We start from the raw sequence: 9405 nt of genomic DNA, 5'->3' as shown, positions 1-9405 counted from the left end.
ATGAACTTTATCGAAATCCTTTGAGTAAACTAGCCAATTTCTATCATGCTTTTCGCCATTAGATAATTTTTTAGTATAATAAATATTAAAAAAAAATGTCTAGAATTTTCATCTTTTGGAAAAATCAAATGATTTTCTCTAATGTGACTTTTTTCTACCAATAAGTCAATTAATTTAGAATCGATATTTTTCCATTTTCCTGGATCTTATATATTATATTCAGAATGCACCATACATGTCTCATTATCATTACTAATATATCATCGTTGTTTTTTCTTTTTTTTTTTTCTTCCCTCCTTGTGGGCCCAAGCTCTATAGGAAAGAAAATAGCACAGGCATTACAGCAACGGCTCTTTTGCGTTAGGAGTTATGTTATTGTCATTTAGTTTAGCTTTCATTTAGGAATGAAAAAGAACATCTTTATGAGATGAACATAATCCTTCACTTCCTTTTCGAGCTTTTAATTGATGGTTGTCCGTCCGGCTCCATCCAGGTTCTTCTTCGCATCACTGGTAAGATATATGCTGGTGATGATGATCTTTTTCTCTTTCAGCACACGGACAACCTTGAACTCTTCCATGTCTCACAGAAAACTCTTGTTTAGATCGATATTTATCTGCTTCTTGTCTGGGCTAGAGCTCCATGCAAATTATCCTTTCAAAGTTGCAAAACACAATCCCTAGCATTGAACTCTTATATTGACTCTTGTTTACAACCTTTTTTTTAGCTTAGTCTTCCTTTTCTCTAGCAGCCCTCTTTCTATGATCATTCAAAGGAAAGAAGATTGGTGGTAAGAAGACTACTTGATAAGCTAAGGCAATCAAAGAATGGCGAGGCAGCCCCGGTCGCCGCACCCTTGCAGTTTATTGGGGCTCGATCTTACATCTCATATAGAGGAGGAGACATCGCGTCAAGAGCACATGAAAAGACTAATCTAATTCTAAGAAAGGCTTTTCGCTTTTCACTTTTGAAGAAGGGGGTTTGCCAAGGAGGCAAAGGGAGAAGGTCTCTACCAAGGTTTAGTGCCACATTAAAGGAAGGCTCAAAAGGCAAGTCGGTTTGAAGTTGGACATTGAGTGACGTTCGTTCAAAGCAATCAGTTGGGGAAGCTACAACGTAACAGCTTGGAAAACAAATCCCTGCAAAGGCTTTCCAAAAGCCATTGCCAAAAGTGCTTTCAAGTTTATTTGATTACATATTTCATTTTCAAGCATATAATTATCTACTTTTTTTTCATCTTTTGATTTGTCTATATCTATCATATCTTCTATTATTTCATTAGTTGTATTACTTTTACTTCCCATAACAAATTTTTCGAGAGCACATTTTTTAGATTCAATCAATTTTTCTATTCTTCTTTTCTTCATGAGCTTTTCATATCCAGATTCATATTTTCCGGTAGACATATTAATATTCTAAGTATGAAAATATAAACAAATGTTAGATGTTAAGATATTGAACAGTCAATAATATGAAATAGTTTTTTTTTTCAAAAAAAGATTAAAAAAATTTGAACGAAAAAAAAACTTGAAACTTTGAAGCAGCTAGATTGAGTTGAGAAAATGATTTTTACTCTAGCAATTGATAATCACATTTGGACTCATGAGGCTACAGAATATAGATGAAAATCTGAAAGTTGAGAGAGATTTAGAGAGGGGGAGAGAATTCAACTTAAAATGAATCTAACCTACCACACGTAATATATTTATGAGGAGAAGGTTTTAGTTTTGAAATAAATAAATAAATAAATAAGAAATATGATCTTCAACTCTCACGTAAATTTATGAGAGCTTTGAGGAAGTTATATCAATAGTTGGGATTTTTAAGGAAATTTGAAAGGAATTATGAATAAAAAGATAAGAGGTTAATAAATTTGAAATGATAGCCAATAAAAAATTGAGAGATTTTATGAACTATTGATTTTTTAGTAGTTTGTATTTTTAATATTAAAAAAATTATGAAAAGTAATAAGTATATTATTTTATATCTTAAATTTAATTTCATTAAAAATTAAATTAAATAGATAGATATCGATATTATATATATATATGCAAAATATGAGACATTTCTAAAATGGGGCCGTGTAGCTTAAGTCGACCTTGAAAACGTGCTGAAACGATTGGCTCTTGTATGAGAGCATTGTGGAGCAAGTCAAAATGGTTCAAAAGGCATATGTCCATGAAGCAACATAAAAAGTGTAGAGTATTTGATTTGCCTTCTGATTTCCACAAGTTTGAAATCTTTTGACAATGCATGATATGTGGAAAAGCTACACGAAACAACGATTGCACCATGTTGAGTTAGATGTGTTAGTCAAAATCTTCTCCTTGCCGATCTTCATGGTGCCATGATCCGAGGGAATAAAGATCAAAAAATTTGTTGAAAGGAAAGATAAATCGATGTACTGATATATTTTTTTCAATCCCTTTCTCTACTTCGTTAAATACTTTCTCACGATTTGTTGCATTTGTTCTTGCCTTGTGTTGGATATTTAATTTTTATGTTTGGTTTACTATTTTTGCAAATGGGTTCATTGAAAATGAGAATTTGAGGCTAAATTAGCTATTACTCTACTTTTTATGCTTTATTTCTCTGTATCATTTTTGTGGAGGTCGATCCACTGACAAATTTTGTTCAGTCATTTTCTTCAAAGTAAAGGATGGAATTATTAAAATTCTCTATTGTTTGTAGTTTCTTATGTTTGGAATTGGTTTTTGGTTATACATGGACTATCGTGGTCGAATTAATGATAGATCTTAAAAAAAAGATCAAATACCACAGTAGCAGTTTCATGTGTGAATAGTTATTTAACTCCTATTTTTTTTATTTATTTTATGAAGGTAAATGATGATCTGGTAGGGGATATAACCTAATCCATGGAAAGGTATAATCATGAATCACCAAATTGAATCAAATTACGTTGGAAAGAAATTTTGAGAGAGATTATATTTTGATTCCTAGTTTTTAGACTGCTTAGAGATATTTGAAATTAGAAAAGTCTTCATTTCAAATTGAAAAGAAAAATTAAGGGAAAAAGGATGAAAAGTAGATATTTGGGAGAATAATATAAAAAAATAATGACCTAAATAATTATGCACTTATTTTCAAAATGATTTGTTGGCATCATTTGAGAAATTTGGAGAGAAATTTTAACATATTGTATTTTCATGTGTAATTAGTAAATTAGTAAATTGATTTATGTTGATTGTCATATGTGTTTGTGATAGGAAATTAAATTACTGTCAATTTGGATGATTTGGCGATGTTGATAGTGATATTTTCTTGATTTGATTCAAATTTTGATACAAATCAAAATTCAACTTTCATATATGTTAAAGATATTTTGACTAGTGATTTGTTCCACAAATTCAATTTTTACAAGAGGTATGAGAATTTAGCAATTTTATTTCAATGCTACATTTTAACATGATATTTAATTTATATAATTGATAAGTATATATTCTATACCCAAAGTTGTCCCTAATAAGTGGTATCAAAGTCGTGTCCCTAGTTTAGTCATGTTGGGATAATCCATAAATATCGAACAAAGATATAGTAGAATCTTGAAAGTAGTTGTGGTGTGATATATGGTTGAACTCTATCAGATAAGTATATGCTTTGGTGAAAAAGAGTTAGCCTAGATAAGAGTAGGGGTGTTCAAAAAATTCGATGACCCAAAAAAATCGATCAATCCAACCCAATCCATGCCGGTTTAGGTTAGATTATCAACTCATTTGGGTTGGGTTAGGTTCAAATAAATGAAAATTTTATGGGTTGGGTTGGTTCATGGGTTCACCTAATATAATTCGAACCAACCCGAATTTATTATTAACTTTAAAAAATATATATTTTATTACTTATAACACAATTATTTATACATATATTGATTTTAATTTTAATTAATTCCAATATTTTTTGAATAATTTATTATTCAACAACTCTTAAAAGTAGTTTCTTTGTACTTTAAAAAGAAATTTTTCACTATATAAATTAAAATTGAGTTGTTAATCTTAATTCAATATATAAAAATAATTAAATTAGATTTTTACATATTTACATTTTACTTCTTTTTAAAACAAAATTTTAAATAAATGACCCGATTAACCCAATATTTATACATATAACACAATTATTTATACATATATTGATTTTAATTTTTATTAATTCCAATATTTTTTGAAATTTATACACAAAATTTTAAAATTTTTATAACACAATTATTTATACATATATTGATTTTAATTTTAATTAATTCCAATATTTTTTGAATAATTTATTCTTCAACAACTCTTAAAAGTAGTTTCTCTGTACTTTAGAAAGAAATTTTTCACTATATAAATTAAAATTGAGTTGTTAATCTTACTTCAATATATAAAAATAATTAAATTAGATTTTTACATATTTACATTTTACTTTTTTTTAGAACAAAATTTTAAATAAATGACCCGATTAACCCGAACCAACCCAACCCAAATATTTCATGGTTGGGTTGGGTTGGGTTCATTTTTTAATAAGGGTTATTTGGGTTGAAAAAATTTACAATCCGAAAAATTAGGTTGGGACTAAAAAGTCTTTCAACCCAACCAATGAACACCCCTATATAAGAGCTAGATTGATGGATGGCTACTTTTTAGGAGAAGCTTAGTTGGTCTTTTGTTCGATGGGAGGATTGCTGGGAATGCAATCAAAGTCCCACATTGGTCAGATAAGGGAATGATCATATACATAGGTGCACCATAATTTCAATTGATTAAAAATATAAAATTATTCGCCTTTGTTTTATTTAACATGTCTAGGATCGTGAAAAGAGAAAATGTTGATTTAATAGCTTATGAAGAGACATTATGAATCAAATATGGATTCTGTAGAATTTCTTAAAGGAAATAAACCAATATGAATCTTCAAGAAGAAAAATGGACTAATGATTCAATTAACAATTTTTAAATTTGGATTAGTGGTTGTGAGATATATGTAAAATAAGACATCGAATTTCCTGATGCATACTCTCGTATGACCAAAATAACTACTATAGAGTTTTGGTAGCATTCGCAACAATACTAGCCATCTAATGCATCATATGGATGTAAAAAATCACAATCCCGAATGGTGACTTGGAAGAGGAAATATATATGTGACACCACTTAAGGTATGTAAACTCACGAAATCTCTATATGGTTTTAAACAAGCTCTTAAACAATGGTATGAAAAAAATTATAACACTTCAGTAAAAAAATATTTTAAAGTAAATTGTTGTGATACATATGTTTACTTAAAGTTGTTTGAAGCTGATTGTGTGATCATCTGATTGTATGTTGATAATATATTGATTTTTTTATACAAATATAGATGTAAGTAATAATACAAAATTATTTATGTCCTCACTGAAGGAGTAATATAACATGTAACGGAAGACTTCAGAATCAATAAGCACTTAAACTACGTTAAATTTGAGTTTTAAATATGTTATTCATATGACATTCATAAGAGGGTTTGAAACACATATTACCTTTGAAGATTTCTTCCACGAATTCAATAGAATTTCACCAAGATTGAGCTTGAATCTTCAAAAAGACCACCACCAAGATCTTCTCCACTATGCTCAAGAAGGAATGTGTGGTGGAAACACTTAAATCAAGCTAAATTGAGGATGAACTAGTGAGGGTTGTGTAGGGTTTTCAGAATTTTCACTTCAGCAAGACATGCAAACCAATAGGACTGTATGGATGGCACCACCTACTTGGTGATTATTGCAAAATTCAATTGGATTTTGGTGAGAATCCGATAAAATGTAGTTAGTGATTTTTCTCAAAAAATGGAAAAATCCACTAATATGATTCATTTTATATTTAAATTAGTTTTATAAGATTAATTCAAAAATAATTAATTTCAATAAAACTAATTTTAATTTTTAATTAAACTTTTAATTAAAAGAATATTAATTTAATATCTTAATATTAAATTAATAAAACACCAATTTCACCAATATAAATCAATTTCATATTTAAATCATAATTTAAATATTAATTGATTCTCCATTTTCGTTTAGTTTTAGTTAAATTAAATGTTTTTAATTGTACTATATACAGTCGATTGAAACCCCTAAAATTGAATTTGAACATTTCAAATTCATAACCCTAATTTTATACATCAATACTCAATTTGTTATTCCAATTGAAGAGTTAGTAGAGGGACGTAATGGATCTACAGATCATGAGCTCCAATGATTTGTATTTAATTCGTTAAATTTTTTAATCGAATCAATTACTATTCGTTAACTATCAAGGCACACCACTATAGCTCGATAGTTGCACTCTCCTCACTGTAGATATATTTCTATCCATGTAAACCAAATCAGTAAGTTGATCCTTCATAGGTCGTTCGTAATTACAACTGAGTCAAAATTACCATTTTACCTCCATCTTGTTCCTAAAGTTCTCACTGACCCTCTAATGAACAATTGATTCATAACACTATTTATGAATCATGTCTCTCTCTATTATAAGAAGGCGAGGCCCCGATTATTCAGGACCTGGAATCAACACTTAAGAGAACAACCTATCTGCTAACCCTAAAACGGGTCGAAGTGAATTCCATCTTGCAGGGTCATGTCCCCAACTATCTATCCAGTCTTATTCCTAAAATGGAAAGCTTATTGAGCAATGTTATTGGACTACTCTCATCCATGTAGATCAAAGGATAATCCTGAACAAACAGGAGTTCATAGCTAGCTTAGGATTAAAATCGAGTTATCCTAGGTTACTTTAGTATGAAATAGTCAGTTTTAGTAGTAAACGGTCGTTATAAAGAAAAGTGACTATTTCGTGATCCAGTCTTTATGCAAACTCATTGCATAGGATGCTCCCACTCATATGTCTCTACATGAATTATCTGTGGATCACATCATTTGTATTACCTATACAAAATGGGCCGCATCCAATAGTGTCACCAGGAGGAGAGACCTAATTTCATCCATATACTTATAGACTATTTAGGTTATATACTATTAACTTGATCCTGTTTATGTCACCACATAAAGTTAAAGTATTCATATTATAGCCATGAATATGTTTATTGGATTTTCATAATGGAATACAATATCAACAACTTTATTGAATAAAATACTCAATAATATTCTATTGATAAATAGAATGTTTAACACAAAATTTATGAACTACGAGTTCTAGGACATTCCCAATACTCATAATTTGAAATGAAATAGGTGAAGGTAATGTGATACTTGTGTTAAGGAAAATTGAAATGTTTTTTTTTTTTTATATATATCAATCACACATTGAAAAATGCTAAAGAGATTTGATTGCTTTAATGATGCTCCTGTAAGAACATCTTATGATGAAAAATGCTAAAGAGATTTGATTGCTTTAATGATGCTCCTGTAAGAACATCTTATGATGATAGTTTGAATCTTAAGAAAAATAAGGAAGATAGTGTTTCTCGATCTGAATATGCAAATATTATAGGAAGTGTTATGTTTTATAAACTATACTAGATCTGTTTTTGCATATGTTGTGAGAAGATTGAGTAGATATACACATAATCCTGATAAAGATCAATTGATTCCTCTTCGTTGTTTATTAAGGTATCTTAAGGTTACAATAGATTACTGTTTGCATTTCAATAATTTTCTGCTATATTAGAAGGATGAGGTATGCAAACTGGATAACATAGAATGACAAAGTAAGCTTTACTAAAGGATATGTGTTCTCATTAGGTGGAGGAGCCATTTCATGGAAACTACCAAAGCAAACTTATATAGCAAAGTTCACTATGGAGTTTGAATTTATTGCTATAGAATTAGTAGGACAAGAGGATGAGTGGCTTAGTGCTTACTGGAAGATGCATCGTTATGTGGGGCATTTGTACTAGTTTCTTTGCATTGTGATTCACAGGTTGCCATAGAATTGCTAAGAATCGTGTGTATAATGGAAAAAAGAGGCATATATGCCTCAATCATGGAGTTGTGAAACAGTTGTTGAAAGATGGAATTATCTCCATAGAATTTGTGAGGTCTGAGAGGAACTTGGTGGATCCTCTAACCAAAGGCATAATGAGGAGAATAATTCAAGAATCCTCAATGTGCATGGGACTCAAACCCTTAAAAACTCCATAATCCTTTCTTTGGGTGGTCCAAGTACGGACTTGATGGATAAAACTAAACCCTTAAAAATTTCATAGCCCTTTCTTTGGGTGGTCTTTATATGAACTTGATGGATAATTACAAAATATTTATAGCTCAAATTTTTAGTGGTTTGTCTTTGACAGACTTCATGAAGTTAGTCCTGGTATGGATTAGATGTGAAATCTCCATAGCATAGTTTTTGAATGGTCTATTGCTATAGACTTGATGAAGCAATAAACGTGAATGTGAACCTACGACCGCCTTCTATGAAAGAGTTTAAGGGTCTTTTTCTAGAGTTTTCATGTTGACCCGAGGTTCTATGTTCATGATCTTAAATAACATGCCTTTATTGTGGAATCAATGAAAATTTAAGGAGTAAAATGTGTTGTGGGGGTCTCAACTGTAGTTATTGAAAGTTCAAGAGGTAACTCATTCTCTCTAACAAGGTTATTGCCCCATTTCACTAGGCATCAATTCAAATCGTCAAGATATTGATATTTAAGTTTGGTCTCCTAACTTTGCTCAGAAAATAGGTTTTATAAAATGAATTTTTGTTTTGTCTGCTATACCATTCATTCCTGGGGGATTGTTGGGAATGACTAACATAGTAAAAGAAAAGAAAATAGAGAAAAGGTTTTATTACCATTTGAAATTAATTCCAAGAATTAATTTTTTGTGATTAGTTCCAAGAATTAATCCCAATTAATTCTAAAACAGTTTTAAAATTTATTTCAAAACGGTTTTCTTTTTTATTTTGAGAATGAATATTATCTTTTCTTTAAAATGGTTTAATTGTTTGGGTGTGAAGCATATGGCCTCTTGGAACCAGACTACTATTATGAAGTTGCTCTAGTTTTTCTTAATTAAATCGGGGTCACTTTGGGTGGCGTGGGTGGAGGCATATATTTTGCGTGGGCGGTCGTTGTGGGCTGTTAGGAGTGAGGTTTGGAGGTCTTGGTGCTTGAGGGCTATCTTGCGAAGTAGAGATAGATTCAAGCATCTGGTTCGTTTGATGATTGGCGATGGACGGTCTTGTTTTGTTTGGTGAGATCCTTGGCTATCGAGGGGCGCGGTTTTGAATTGATACGGGTCTACGGTGGTTTATGATGTAAGGAGTAGTTTGGAAGCGCGGTTGTCGGAGTTCTTAGATGGTGAGGGAGGTTGGAGGTGACTTACAGTGTCTTGGGAGCTGCTTGAGATCTGGGGTTTTATCCAGGCGGTGGGGCCTAGGGTGAGGGAAGAAGATTATTGGGTTTGGGTGCCGGATG

The sequence above is a fragment of the Benincasa hispida genome, chromosome 8 (assembly GCF_009727055.1).
Source record: "Benincasa hispida cultivar B227 chromosome 8, ASM972705v1, whole genome shotgun sequence".
In the NCBI taxonomy this organism is placed as follows: Eukaryota; Viridiplantae; Streptophyta; class Magnoliopsida; order Cucurbitales; family Cucurbitaceae; genus Benincasa; species Benincasa hispida.
Note: the sequence above shows the minus strand (reverse complement) of the source record.